Genomic DNA, 16,579 nt, shown 5'->3' on the forward strand with positions numbered 1-16,579 from the left:
ATCACCTGAATGGGTTGCCATCAAGGACAACACCTGAATCATAATGCCAACAACCATCCATACATGGGGTAATGCTACCGATCCATCACATCAGTGTCGTTATATGTTCAAGAGATGTCATTCAGAAAGTGTCAACCGGGTCCCATCCACTACCGTACATCATCTTTCATCCTTCCATGACCGCCACCCTGAATCATATTTCACAGATCGTTTTCACCATCATCACTAGCTCCGTTCCGTGTCACTGATGTGGGATTCATTAAGGCCCTCCTTTGACGGATCACTTCTTGTCGACATCAGCTCATTATCCAAGAAGTTGATCTAGGAACACCCCCTCAGTACTTTGAAGCTTGCATGCATCAATGGCAAGTTTCTCACTTCCGGCGATAGGTATACATTAATGACCTTCGACCAGGAGACTTTGCGTGGTGTTCGACGTTAGATCCTATATTCATGCCTAGTGAATTGTGCTGCAGTACCTTGAGGGTCATCATCATTATCGGTGATTCCTCTCGCGCTTGTTAACAGTTTACATTATTGACTGGTAATCAAGCGATGTCTTTCCATGTTCGACTTCAAGAAATTCTCACATGGATCGACTTGTACTAGAGTGAAGATCGGACAAGTTTTAAGACCCCGGATCTAGTTTCATCCATCCGGGCTGCGATATATATTCAGGAGATAAAAACATAGACATGTGCAGCAGATGATCATCCTACTAAAAGGATGATAATTAAAAGCAGAGAATTATCAGACGATCGTCTGTCTATGTACAGCAAATATATTTATAAAGCTGAGCATGGGAAATGCCCGCATCAGCTAGATCATGAAAAGAAAGTATGAAAAGATAATGTATTGTATTGTATTTTGTTATAGGTCACCTCCCGACGATTGAATGAACTTCGGATCCTCCTAATAAAGCATTTCACCCGATAAACGACCTCATACTTTAGGGGGCAACTGTTATAGACATTTTTGTGCCTTACAACATAGAGCATGAAATGTCAATAATCTAAGGGATCCAAAGTCCCTAAACATGTTGTCCTTACCCTTAGAGGAACAAGGTCAGCAAACCATAGCACTGCAAATCAGTTCTCCACTGAAAAACACTCAAAAACAGGTCAATTTTGGATCAAAGCAGCTGCTCCACTAAGCATCTGCGCTGAATGTCAAAAGCTCTATGGTGTACCTGTGCTGCATAGCAAGTGCAACAAAGGCTACCTGCGCTGGGCGTACTTTGACATATGGAGGAATATTTTCTCAATGTGCCAGTGCCCAGGAAGCTTCCAAAATGACATTTGGATCAGAAGATTCGCCTAATGATGAGTAAAGAGGTTCTAAAACTCCAAGTGGAAGGTAGAAACTCCGAGTGGACTCAAGGACTGAAGAACAACTGGAGTTGAAGAGGACAACAAGTCACACATCAAGCTGACTTATCTTCACTCCAAAACTCTATATAAGGATCTCATCCCATGGGATCTGGAGGCCGGAATTTGGTGCAAAGAATTGCTGTTGGTTTACAGTTGAGAGTATTGGGTGATTGCTTGAGGGAGGTGAAGAGGAGATTTCTTTCTGTCGGGAAGGTGATGCTGGATTGGACCTCTTACGGTTGTATCACCGCCTGAACCTTACTTCCATATATTAATAAAGCATTTGAGGTTCTTCTATTCGCATGTCTTTCAATGATGTATTGTCTTACTTGCGTATTTGATTTATGCTAATCCTTGAATCGATTATGAATGCATGCTTCTTGTAGTGTCCTTTCTTTGTCTTGTTTGCAGGATCTCGTGTAGCTGGGCCCGTGAAAAGACTTGGAGCTGGGAACAAGCGGCAAATAGAGGAGATTGGATCGACCATTTGCACAAGACATCGGTAAGTGGATCTCTTCCTTTTATCTCTTGCATGTCATAAAGAAGTAACTTTAGATAGCTTTGCTTTCAGCTGTTGCTAAGGAACTGTCACCCTTAGAGTGGGTTAGGGTCATTCCGAGTTGGATACCTTCCCCCACAACAGTGTGACTCCTCGCTGTTAGGATAGTTCAGGAGAAGAAGAATGACAATGCGTTTTAAGCCATATTTTGAGGTAGAAGATTGGCTCAAAGGCTAATTGAACCCCATCCATTGGAAAGTGCTCTCGAAGAGTTTTCCAACGATATGTGAAAGTCTAGAAATGGATTTGTGGTTCAAGAGTTATGACTTGTCAAATTTAAGGGGTTTAAAGCCTTAAGAAAGGAAGAATATCACATATCAGAGCAGCAATAGTCTACCATATCGGTGATCGTAGCATCAAAGGTCTTGTAAATTGGAGGCTAAGACATATTTTCAACTGTAGTTTGGAGGCCTAACAATATCAGAGATCAGAGGCTTTGGGATTTCAACAATTGCAATAGGAGGTTGACACATTGGGTTTATCGGCACATCGACGATCGAAGGTCAGTGATCAAGCCATATCAATGATTAGAGAATCAAGTATCTAGTAGATCAGATATCAAAAGATCAGAAGGTAAGCCATATCGACCTTCATGACCCTGAAAGTATGTCATATATGAGATTGAAGGTCTGTGATATCAGAGGTCCCACAGATCGGAGGCCTAGAGCGATATCGACGATCAACAGTCGGAAAGTCCATGCCACATCGCATATCGGTGATCAGTTGCCAAGATTATGCCTTTTGTGTTAAAACGTCGGGGAGATACTAATAAATATTAACAAAGGAAATCATTGCAAAACAAAGGTTGGCGGGGAAGTTTCTCTCTCCTCTAAGCAGGAGAAGTAGTGGCATCCATTTGGGTCTGATAAGGACACATGGTAGTTGATGATGGGCTTCAATAAGGAAAGATGGTTGTAGGAGATTAGCTCCGATAAGGACAGATCACAACGTGTGGTTGGCTCAAATAAGGACAGGTGGTAACATCAGATGAGCTTTGATGTGGACACATGGCAGGATCTAATTGGTTCTGATAATTCCAAGTAGCAGCTGATGTTAGCATGATGTGGTGGTACGGAAGGACATGTTGCAAGCGTTTTCACCATTTTGGGGGGTCTAATGGGCCATATCTGGATGACACATGTCACCACTCAAGGAGTACCACATGGTAGGTCATGACGTCACATCAACAATCAATAATTAGAGTTTCGTGACGGTCGGCACATTGCCCACATTTGGAAATCATCGATTAGAGGGCTCCAATATATGGGCTAGCATGCGATCACGAATAGGTAAAGAACCAAGGGCTAGGGTTGAAAAGAGATGCCTATCATCGATCAAAGAACGAAGGTTTTTGATGGATGACACTTGGTCACAGAGTGGAAATCGCCAATAAAATGGCTTCGATGTGGTTAGTGCATGGTCTAGAGGAAACCCAAAAAACCAAGGGTGCAATGCCTTAACAAAGGAAGAACAACCCCTAGCGAGAGTTTAAAGGCTTAAGCACTAAAAGGCTAAGTGATTGGTCACGAATTTTGGTCTAATAGTGAGAAATGCATGGTAAGGGCTAAGAAGAGGGATCTCAAAAATCATAGATCGACAATTGGAGGATCATTGATAATGGAAACAATTGAAAAATACCAATAAAGAGGGCTCTGATATGTGTTAGCGCTTGGTCATGAAACTATCAGAAAACTAAGAGTATAGAACATAACACGAGGAGAAAGGCCCCTGACAGAATGCTAAAAGACTTAGTGCCTTAAGGCTAAGCCCTCGGTCATAACACCTGGTCCTTTAGTGGATATTCGATGAGTGCTAAATCGAAAGGGGCTTGAATATCAGAGATCAAAAAACGACAATGTACATTGTGCCACTATGATGCTACAATGAAAAGATCTAATATATCAGTAAAAAGGTGTATGGGCCGACAACTGTAGGATTAAATACGGAAAATAGGAGTTGGTCTCTAGGATGAATAGGCGATTGTTGAAATCTCAGAGACAAGGCAACAAGGACAATGGTCCACAGAATGTCCATGCTTGAGTACAAAGAAGCCATGCTAAAGTGTTGTCAAGCTCTGTGAGCCTTGAATAGGCATGGAGAGTCTCAATGATGGGAAATTTGCAGATAGAGAGTACTATGCCTGGCTTGAGTAAGCAGGTGGACTGAGAATTAATTCTCAGTATGGAGAAGATGGTCAGGTCATTCAGGTGCTGATTCTTAGTGAATGCAATTGTAGAGACTAATCTTGACGTAGACATCAGAGTGAAAGGCCATGCGGAGGTATAACACATAAGTGTTGAGTGAGGACACGGTGACAACATCGATCAGGGAGACAACAGAGGAACAAAACCCAGGAGCTCGATTGAGCATATGGGGGAATATAGGATATTTTCTAGTGAGATCCAAGAGGAAAGAGCTCTATGTGTGTGTGGACTGTTGTGAAAGGCTACGTGAGAGAGCCAATTTTGTGTGAAAAGGCCGATATTTCCTAAGTAGAAGAAAAGTGACCCCGAGAACAACACTGTGTGTGAGGCTCAAGTGCCTATGTGCACTATTTGTGTTAGAATGAAAGTTTCCCATGAGTTGTGAGACAAGGCCGATAGTTGCTGAGTGCTGGATGAGTAAGGCTGAAAGTGCTTGTGCACTATAAGTTAAGGCTGAAGTGCCTGTGCCATGTGTGGAAAAGCCAAAGGTGCCTATGAGCAGGGCTGAGAGCTGAGCCTATGCTATGGAGAGAAAGAGCCAAAGTGTTGAGAGTGAATGTTCTTGAGAATATCAAAGTGCTACTAAAGAATGATTCAAAGTGCAGCAGAGTGAGTAGAAAATAAAAGCTGAGATCTGGTAGAGCTACTGCCAAATTACAATTAACATTTAGTTTCTATTTGAAGGTGGGTTGGTGCCTACATACAAGAAGTGGGTACTTCTATCTCTAGTGGATCTTGGGAATGGTTGGCGGTCGGTGCCTCCTGCAAGTTGGTGCTTGCAAAAAAATCTGTGAGGTCGGTGCCTCACATGGTGCTTCTGGTAAGCTGGACAGGTGTCGACAAATAAAGGGAGTTGGTGCTTCCTGCTAGTTGGTGCTAGCAAACAATCAAAGGGAGTTGGTGCTTCTTGTGAGTGGGTTCTCACAAAACAAATTGATGTAATATAGTGTGTGCTCTTAATTTACATCAATAACAACAACAATATTTGTGGTTTTTTCCTGAAAGGGTTTCCACATGAAAAACCTTGTGTCTAATGTGCACGATGCTTATGGTTGGTTTGCTTGTATGTTGAGTTTATGTTGCTGACATATTATATATCGTTGTTGGTTATATGGTTGGGTGCCAAGTTTAAATAAGAAAATTAAATTGGCATAAAGAAGTAAAATTAGCCTTAATACTAATTCAGCCCCCTCTCAGTATTATTGTTGTTTCCAACAATTGGTATCAGGTCCAAGTTCCTTCAGAAATAACTTAATCGCTAGAAGGTAGATCAAAGGGAAATAATCGCTAATGAAGTTTGGCTAGTAGTAGAAGGAGTCCCATTCTTAAATGAATCAGACTGTGAGATCAACTATGAAGTCTGCAAGGTTAGAATTGTGGACTATTTAATATTCCTAGATGTTGATATATGGCACTCTGTTTTGAATGGAGAAAAAAATGAAAAAGCCAAGGAGGTCATCATGAGAGGGTCATTTGAGCCAGACATTGATAGAGTGAGGCATTGTGGGTCAACAACGAAAGTGTTGAATAGACTGCAATGTTTGCATGGGGGAGATAGCCATGTGGCTCAAGAAGAGGATAAAGAGCCTCCTGTTCTAGCAACGAATCAAAATGTGGAGAAGTTGCTGCTCATCACACTTCTATTGATGAGGAAGAAGTCTCTAAATAGAGACCATGCTAATCAGATGCTAGTACCTCTGGTGGTGAAGAAAAGGATCCAGATGAAGGGTTCTTTTCCAAAAATAGGATGACCTTGAATCTAAAGGAGGGCAAGGACTTATCAGAGGTAATTCTCAAGAAAGAGGAGAAACTGAAAATCTATGAGCTTGAGAATGAAAGGTTGAGAAAAACATTAGTTGAACTAAATTCTCAACAAGAAGAGGCTAGCATATTTATTGGGATGTTTCCCCATCAGCTAAGTGAAAATGAAGCTTGCTACGAGAGATTAAAAACTGAGGTAGTCTCATTGAGACATGACTTAAAGAATTGAAACAAAGAGTTGTCTCAATATTAGAAGCTCGAGGGTTCCAACAACAAAAAAAGAAAGGTTTTTGGATCGCAGCAACAACAAGGAAAGCAATAACAACAAGAGAAGAAAAGGCGACAATAGAAGGGAAGCAGCAAATAGTGCAACTAGATTCCAAGCAATAGAAGAAGGAAAGGTAGCTACAAGGAAGAGAGCATGATAACAATGTTTGCTATCAGAAAAGGCACGAGAAGAGCCAACAAAGGATCCCTTCTCCTCAATGACAAAACCTTCAGAGAAAAGGTATCTTCTATAATCAAAAGTTTTTTCGTGGTTTTTTTTCTTGCAATAATTTTGGACATAAATCCATAGATTGTAGATGGCATCCAAGGAAACAAAATGTGTTGGGTAGCAGCAACCTTAGAATGCACAAAATTTTTGGGAGAAGACATGTTGGACATGATAGGAGTTTTGAAAAAATATTTGTCAAAAAGAGTAACTCCTTTGCCCCATTCCTAGGCCAAATCAAATGCTACAATTGTGGAAAATTTGGGCACAAGGAAGCTTTCTACAGACATGGGAAGTTGAAGCATTCATTCCAGGTGATACGCCGAAATGAAGCCAAGAATGTCTTCAGTGCTCTCAGTCAAAAGAGAAAGGTGAATAAAGGAGGAAGAAATAAGAAAATGATCCTCCTACTCTTGTATCAGACCTCCCTGTAAAGTAGAAAGGCATAAAGAGGATTTGGGTGAAGAAAGAGGAGTTAAAAGGAAATTCTACTCTACTGATGTGCAATAGAGAAGAAGCCTAGATAGGGTCAAAGAAGAAGCTGTAGGATAATTCTTCTATGAGAACTCGACCTTAAAAGTCTGGACGAAGGAAGAGGATGATCTGCTTAAGGGGAGTAGATCCTCTGTTTCTCTTCAATGAAGGAAGAGAAGGGCTTCAAGTGAGGCCGACTAAGTCAAATATAGGAGGCCAGGAAGATGAACAGAATGGCGCATCTGATTGATGAAGGTGAAGTGCAACTAGCATGAGGAGTACACAACAATATCTTATTTTGTGAGAAGAAGAGTGCAGTGGAAGTGCAAAATGACAGGAAGCTAACAAACTTGTCAGGTCCACAGGATCAATCCCCAAGCAAAGGAGAGATAACTTTGCTGGATATCAAGTAGAATTGACTCAGGGGAACCTGCTTTGATAAGCAGTAGTAGGCAACAATGGGCAGCCTCAGAAAGGAATATTTGTAAGAAAATGAAAGGTTTGCATCTTTGGTGAAATACTCTTATTTCATTTAAGTTGTAAGTTTGATTATGCATAGTAGTTTTGTGTTCATCAAACACAATTGGTGTAAGGTTTTTCATGTCCCTTAACCCTCATTTGGTATAGCTATGTAAATTGATTGTGATGGGCTCATGTTGAGTAACCATGTGTGGAAATGGACAGTTCTTTTTGAGAAAAGAAATAACTAAATCTGCCTGGTACAATGTTCCATTTGTATCATTTCTTTTGATGCAATTGGTATGATATGTGAAGTAGTATGTATAGTATGGGAATGATCTCATGGGGAGAAGTGGAGATGCTCAATAAAATAAGAGCAGTGTCAGAAGTAGCAGCAACAACAAAGAAGGGTGAGACAAAATGCATCATTATGTCTTAGTATTTGCAGTAGCAACAATACCATGTGCAATTTAATGGGTATCAATATTTTTGACACAAAATATGCATTTGCGGAATGAGTGCTCAACCAATAGCCATAAGGTGTCCATAATTGGAAGGACAAAGAAGGGAAAATATATGTTTAGGGGGAGCATATCACATATGTCTAGTTTATGGAGTAGTAACAACAACAATCCTGGAAGAGATGTCTGTGTAACAATATGCACATCTCAACAACTACACTCTGGTCCTCATGGTTGGTGATTGTATACGGAGAGAAAGGAAACTTGTAGCCCCTTGCCATTGTTGTCAAATGGGGGAGAAATTTTTTGGAGTAGCTGTGATGACTTGTGCAGAAGAAGAAGAAAACATACCATTGGTGTCTCATGTAATGAGATGTGTGGAAGTAGCTCGAATGTAGACTTCATTGGAATTAAGTATGCAACCTTTGTTAACTTATCCACAAAAACCATGATGGAATCATGTTGTATCACTATCTTTTGCAACCCTGTGATGAAGTCCATGGAAATTAACTCCCATTTCCATTCTACCTAGATGTTTACACTCTGCCTTTACATGCTGAAAATCAAAACATCTAGCCACAAACTCTGCTACATCCCTCTTCAAATTCGGCCAATAATAAAATTTCTTCACTGCATTCAATGTATTCTGATAACTTGGGTGACCTGAATAAGGTTTTGCATGAAACTCTCTCAAGATCATCTTATTGAGCTCGTTGCTATCTAACACATATATCCTGTCTCTGAATCTAAGCAATCCATATGCTGTAAGATAATAATCCACATCCTCTGCACCTTTACCTATACCTGTACCACTACTTGAACCTATACCTATACCTGTAACAACACTCTGTTGTAACTCGTGCACAATCTCCATATACCTGAATCTTGCTGAATTTCCTGCAAGATCCTTTCCTGTAAGTCTGTCCCATAGGAGCTCATATATGCCAAGTGATTTACCTGTACTTGCCTGCTGAGATCACTTGCCACCCTATTCTCCTTTCTTTTGATGTACCCAATCTCGAAATCAAATTCATTGATTGTGCCCAATGATCTAGCTTTCTTGGGATTCAGATTCAGCTGGTCAAACAAATACCTCAAACCAATATGATCAGTCATCAGTACCAACCTCCTGCCAAGAAGAAAGTGCCTCCACATATTCAATGCATGTATGATAATTTCTAACTCAAGATTATGTGTTGGGTAGTTTTGCTCCTACTCATTTAGTTTTTAGGACTCATAGCATACCACCTGTCCATCTTGCATAAGGACTTCACCAAGTCCTCTCTTGCAAGAATATGTGCATATTACAAACTCTTTGTCCGGATATATAATTTATAGCATTGGTGCATGTGTCAAAAACTGCTTAAGTTTCTCAAAACTAGCCTCACACTCCTCTATCCATTCAAAATTCTTACCCTTCCTCTGCAATGATGTGCTAGGACAAGAAATCTGCGAGAATCCTGATGAACCTTATGTAATAGCCTGCCAACCCCATGAAAGATCTCATCTTATCCACATTCTTAGGAGCTACCCACTCCATGATGGCCATTATATTTTGTGGATCTACTACAATGCCCTCCTTGGAGACAACATGTCCCAAGAAGTGTACCTCAGTCTGAAAGAAACTACACTTTTTGAGCTTAACATACAACTGATGCTCCCTCAACAACCTCAATACTACTACTAAATGCTTGGCATGCTCTTCCTCATTTTTAGAATATACCAATATTGTTGGGTTGTGTTATATTCTTTCCACGACTAACCTACGTAGTTAAACGGGGGGTTAGAGGGGGGCGGAAGCCCCCCTTCGTTGTGCCGATTGCGCAGCGGGGGGGCGGCAGCCCCCCTTGTCCGGGGGGTTTGAGGGGAGCGGGTAGGCCCCCTCTACGGGGTCCGGGGCAGCGCCCCGGGAAATTTTTTTTCGGACCCTATATTAGGTTGGGCAAACCTACCTACGGTTTTGTGCATGATTTTCGCACATGGTATTGGACGCGATGGTTTTTCGGTCCATGGTATTGGATGCTTCGGCATGTATAAATATGTATTGTAACATTGAAAGGAACATAATGAAAAATCAAGCTGGTAGTCCCGATTTTGGGATCCAGGGAAAAATCTCTGTGCATATGTGTTTTATGGGTTATGCTCTCGCATTGTTTATTTTCTTTGTTTAAGAATTCGTATGCAGGTAATTTCTGTACAGGGTTAAAACCTACATTTGGTATCATAGATGTTTTGGCTTCAAGGGGATGCCTTTGTTGCTGAGGGGTTTCGCTCGGGCCTGTGGTAGACCCTGTTCAGTGGGAGATCTGCGAGATCGATTCTGGTGGTGAAAGAAGATGGCGAGTAGTGGAAAGATCGAGATTGAGAAGTTCAATGGTCAGAGTTTTGAGTTGTGGAAACTCAAGATGGAGGATCTGTTGGTCGATAAAGATCAGTGGATCGCGGTAGATCCGGGTACTAAACCATCGGGAGTGACCGATGAAGAATGGAAGAAATTGGATCGGAAGGCAAAGAGCACAATACAATTGTGTGTCTCAGATTCAGTATTGCTGAATGTATCAGGGGAAGCTACGACAAAGGCTTTGTGGGTCAAGTTAGGGACTTTGTACCAATCTAAGTCTCTGGTGAATAAACTGTTCCTGCGGAAAAAGCTGTATAACCTGAGGATGAAAGATGGAGACTCGGTGACAGAGCATCTGAATGCGTTTAATACTGTGGTAAGTCAATTATTATCTGTTGATATTAAAATTTCAGATGAAGATAAGTGCATCAGTCTATTGTGTTCTCTACCAGATTCGTGGGATAGTCTGGTTATTGCAATAGGTAGCAATGCAACTGCTTTGCAGTTTGATGAAATAGTCTTAGCCTTGCTGACGGAGGAGATGAGATGGAAGAATATGGACAACCAGAATGGTGATGCCTTGTCTGTACGAGGACGGTCCCATAACATAAACAAAAATAAGTCATCGAGTGGGAGATCTAAATCTAGAGGGAGATCTAAATCTCCAGGAAAACCTACAAAGGTGGTGTGCTAGAAATGCGGAAAGGAAGGGCACTTCAGAAGGGATTGTAAATCTAAAGCTCCTGATAAAGGAAAGGGATCTGATGATGCTCCTTCTGCAGAGGCGAAAACCACCTCAGATGAAGGTGGGGATGTGTACTTGGCTTCTTCAAGTACACATGTAGATCATGAGGCATGGTTGATTGACTCAGGTGCATCCTTTCACTTCACTCCCCATAGAGAGTGGTTCTGCGAGTATGAGAAATACGATGGTGGTGATGTCTTCTTAGGAGATGATATGAAGGCTAGAATCATTGGTCGGGGAAAAGTAAAGTTGAAGTTGCAAGGTGGAAGGGTTAGAACACTTCCGGGTGTTCTACATATTCCTGCATTGGCCAAAAATCTGATTTCTGTAAGCAAGTTGGATGATGCAGGTGTAAAGACAGTGTTCGAGAAAGATACCTGCAAGATGGTTCGAGGAGCAATGATATTGATGCGGGGAGTTCGGACTGGAACTCTGTACAAAATGCAAGGTAGCACTGTTGTTGATGGGTGCAATAGTTCTATGGTTCCTGAAAATGGAGTAGAAAATCTAGTGGTCTCTGGAGAGAAGACCATGTTGTGGCATCAAAGGCTTGGACATATTGGAGAGAAGGGCCTTCGAATACTTCATGGTAAAGGTATGGTAGAAGGTATGAATGATAGCTCTCTGGATTTTGATTTCTGTGAAAATTGTGTGTATGGGAAGAAAAATCGAGTGAGTTTCCCCTCTGGTGGTAAGAGGACGAAACATATATTAGAGCTTGTGCACAGTGATGTGTTTGGACCTGTGAAGGTTCCATCACTGGGTAAGTCTATGTACTATGTATCATTCATAGATGACTTCTCAAGGAATACATGGATATATTTCCTTAAGAAGAAATCTGAAGTCTTTGACAGGTTTAAATAATTTAAGGCTCTGGTGGAAAATCAGACAGAGAAGAAGATAAAGGTGCTGAGGACAGATAATGGTGGAGAATTTTGCAGCAAGGAATTTGAAGAATTTTGTAAGAAGTGTGGTATAGCACGGCAGAAGACTACTCCATATACACCTCAGCAAAATGGAGTCGCAGAAAGAATGAACAAGACGTTGATGGAAAGGGCAAGAAGCATGCTCAGTGGTGCCGGGTTAGGACAGGAATTCTGGGCAGAGGCGGTGGATACTGCACGTTACCTGATCAACAGATCACCCTCATCAGCGTTGGAGGATAAGACTCCACAAGAAGTATGGACTGGTAAGAAACCCTCTCTTTCACATCTGAGGGTATTTGGATGTGATGCATATGTACATGTTCCAAAGGAGAAACGAACCAAGTTGGATAGTAAATCTGAAAAGTGCATCTTTATTGGGTATAGAGATGGTTTAAAGGGTTATAAGCTTTGGAACCCAGTCACACGGAAGGTTGTGTACAGCTGAGATGTGGTGTTCAGAGAGGTAAAAGATGTTATTCAATCTGAAGTCCAACCAAAGGAACCTGAGAAGATAGAGTTTGAGCCAAAGGAGGAAGAATCAGACTCTGCAGCAGAGGAGGAATCAGAAGATGAAGAGCCACAAACTCCGGCTGTGAGAAGATCATGTCGAGAAAGAAGGCAGCCAGAAAGGTATAGTCCAGCTGCTTTCAGTTCAAATTTTGCTTTGTCTGTTACTGATGATGATCCCAGAACTGTGAAGGAAGCAGTGGATTCAGAGGATGGAAAACTCTGGAAAGAGGCCATGGTTGATGAAATGGCATCTTTGCACAAAAATGAGGCTTGGGATCTGGTAGAGTTTCCGGTTGGAAGGAAACCCATTGGCAGCAAATGGGTGTTCAAGAAGAAGACTAATGCAGAAGGAAAGGTGGAGAAATACAAAGCTCGGTTGGTAGCAAAAGGTTATTCCCAGGTGCCGGGAATTGATTTTGGTGATATTTTTTCTCCTGTTGCCAAGGTAGCTTCTATTAGATTACTTTTATCTGTTGCTGCTGCTTTTGATTTTGAGGTAGAACAGATGGATGTGAAGACAGCATTTCTTCACGAGGATTTGGAAGAGGAAATCTACATGAGGCAACCTGAAGGCTTTGCGGTGAAGGGTAAGAAAGAACTGGTATGCAAGTTAAAGAAGTCTCTGTATGGGTTAAAATAGTCACCAAGGATGTGGTATCAGAAATTTGATACATTTATACGGGGACTTGGCTTCACCAGAAGCAAATCAGATCATTGTGTGTATTTTAAATTAATTGGTGACCGTGTTATTTATCTGGTCTTGTATGTGGATGATATGTTGCTGGTTGGAAATGACAAAGAAATTATCCAGGATTTGAAGACCCAATTGTCCTCCAAATTTGACATGAAAGATCTTGGTGCTGCAAACTATATTTTGGGCATGGAAATTAAAAGAGATCGGGCAAAGAGGAAGCTCTGGTTAAACCAAAGGAAGTATGTCGAGACAATACTGCAGAGATTTAATATGCAGGATAGTAAACCGGTGAAGGTTCCTATTCCTGTAGGTGTGAGGTTATCTGCTGAACAGTGTCCCAAGACACAAGAAGAGGAAGAGGACATGTCCCATGTTCCATATGCAAGTGCAGTCGGTAGCCTGATGTATGCAATGGTCTGTACTAGACCAGACATTGCACATGCAGTGGGAGTATTGAGCAGGTTTATGTCAAAACCTGGGAAGGAGCACTGGACAACAGTGAAGCGGGTTTTCAGGTATTTGCGTGGCACTAGTGATTATGGTTTGTGCTACCAAGGAAGACCAGGATTGGACAGAGTGTTGGATATTCATGGTTTTGTTGATGCAGACTGGGCTGGAGATCTGGATCAGAGAAGATCTACAAGTGGGTATGTGTTTAACCTATTTGGAGGTGCAGTTAGTTGGATGAGTAAGAAACAATCTGTAGTGGCACTATCAACTACAGAGGCAGAATACATGGCAGCCACTCATGCAAGCAAGGAAGCAGTTTGGTTGCAGAGATTGTGTTCAAGTATGGGGTTAGTACAGGGAGCTATAAGAATAGACTGTGACAACCAAAGTGCAATTTTCTTGGCAAAGAACCCTGCTTATCATTCAAAGACAAAGAACATTGATGCTCAGTATCACTTTGTGAGGGATATGATAGAAGACAAAAGGTGTTGCTGGTAAAGGTGGACACTTTGAAGAATACTGCAGATGCATTGACAAAATCTATGAGCTCTGAGAAGTTCTCTTGGTGTAGAGAAACAATGGGTGTTGTAGGGCTGGAAAAATGACTAAGCTCTCCTGTGGCCCCCTGTGAAAAGAAAACAACAAGTGGGAGATTGTTGGGTTGTGTTATATTCTTTCCACGACTAACCTACGTAGTTAAACGGGGGGTTAGAGGGGGGCAGTAGCCCCCCTTCGTTGCGCCGATTGCGCAGTGTGGGGGTCACAGGGGGGGCGGCAGCCCCCCTGTCCGGGGGGTTTGAGGGGGGCGGGTAGCCCCCCTCTACGGGGTCCGGGGCAGCGCCCCAGGAAATTTTTTTTCGGACCCTATATTAGGTTGGGCAAACCTACCTATGGTTTTGTGCATGATTTTCGCACATGGTATTGGACGCGATGGTTTTTCGGTCCATGGTATTGGATGCTTCGGCATGTATAAATATGCATTGTAACATTGAAGGGAACATAATGAAAAATCAAGCTAGTAGTCCCGATTTTGGGATCCAGGGAAAAATCTCTGTGCATATGTGTTTTATGGGTTATGCTCTCGCATTGTTTATTTTCTTTGTTTAAGAATTCGTATGCAGGTAATTTCTGTACAGGGTTAAAACCTACAAATATGTCATTAATGAACACAATAAAAAACTTATCCAAATACGGACACAACAAACTATTCATCAAGCACATAAATGTATCTAGAGCAATAGTCAAACCAAATGGAACTACAAAAAACACATAATTCCCATACCTAGTATGGAAAGTTGTCTTGAAAATTCTCGTCTTTGATGTGTACCTGATGATATCCTGATCTCAAGTCAATCTTTGAGAACTCTGCTGCTCCCTTCAACTGATCAAAAAAATCATCAATCCTTGATAATGGATACATGTTCTTAATAGTCACTTTGTTCGACTACCTGTAGTCAATGCATAATCTAAGGGTTCCATCCTTTTTCTTCACAAACAATACCGGTACACCCCAATGTCATACAATTGGCCTAATGTATCCCTTGCCCAACATTTCCTTCAACTGTATATTTAGCTCGACCAACTTAGGTGTGCTCATCTCGTAAGGTGCTTTTGATGCTGGAGCTTCCCCTAACACTAACTTAATAGAAAAGTATACCTCCATGTGAGGTGGCAACTCTGTAATTTCCTCAGTAAATACATCCTTGAAGTGTTGTAGAACTGGGTACCTGCTCAACACATATGCGTCCTCAACCTCCTTACCCTTGTCACTATAAATGTGTACTATGAATAGCTTACACCCTTTCATGCGACTCCGCTTTTCTTTCATAGCTATCACCATACTAACTAATGTGGCTTTCTTCTTACCTTGTAATACTCTTGGTTCCCCATTATCATCACACACTTAATGGATTTGTCATAACAATCCACCTTGGTTCTATGAAGATACAACTAATCCATGCCCACCAACATACTGTATGATCCCAACAGTAATACATTCAAAATTGTTGTGATAGGCATACCAATCAAATCGAATACACAAGCTCTTACCCAAAGATGAACTCGCTTCTTTGTACGTGTAGCTAATTTCAATAATAAATATTCTGCATGCATTCCTTACTCAAACCACACTTATCAACCAAGTCAAGACTGACATAGCTATAATTAGACCCAGGGTCAATCGAAAAAGAAACATCTTGATCAGAAAGCTTATCGTCCACCTCAATGATATATGCTTTATGATTTGCTTGTTTTTTATCCAATGCTACATAAATACAAGGAACGCTTTGACCAACATCCCCAATAGTCTGTGTGTCTTATGCACTGTATATCTGAGGTCTGCCACCCTGATTTTGCGAACAAAATCTCTTAAGCTACTCCTTGCCTCATGTACAACACTCCAATTGACCAGTACCATCACCTTTATGTTGCTGCTGTGACCCATGTCTCTGTCTAGCTGCATTAAACCTATTTTGTGGTGCCACATTTTCTTTCTCTTATGTATGTTGAGGCCTTTTCCTCTTAGGATTCCATTTACCTTTACCTTTGTCTTTTCCCTTCCATCCTTGTTGAGATTCATTCTTACACTTTTACTATTCATAAAAATGCTTTAGTTCCCCAATAACTTCCTCAAGTGACCAAGGCTCATCATACTCAATCCGATCTCTAAATGCTAATGCAAATCCACTAAAAAATCACTAAAATTTAACCTTCTCATTTGTTAGATACGATACATACCTCAATAGCTCCAAAGACTTGGTTGTGTACTCTTCATCTATCATTGATCCCATATTTAGCTCGCATAACTCTTTGGCCTTACTGTCATAGTACCTTCCTGACAAGTATTTCTTCCTTAGAAACCTCTTGAACTCAAGCTAACTAAATCCATCTATCCTTATGTCTCTGACCCGCTTCAAATCTTCCCACCAAATGTCTGGTTTACCTTTGAAGTTGAATATCGCTACTCTGGCCTTCATGTTATCTGTGTAATTATGCAGCTCAAAGAATTTGTTCATTCCAAGTATCCAAGCCTCTGTATCTTCTGGCTTCTTCACATCTCCATCAAAATTAGGTGGATTTTCTTTCTTAAACTCTTCTGGCAAGTACCCCCTATCACTCCTCCTGTAAGTATGA

This window comes from Pinus tabuliformis, chromosome 8 (genome assembly GCF_031772625.1).
Source record: "Pinus tabuliformis cultivar Carrire ecotype Pingquan chromosome 8, CPIR1, whole genome shotgun sequence".
Taxonomy (NCBI): domain Eukaryota; kingdom Viridiplantae; phylum Streptophyta; class Pinopsida; order Pinales; family Pinaceae; genus Pinus; species Pinus tabuliformis.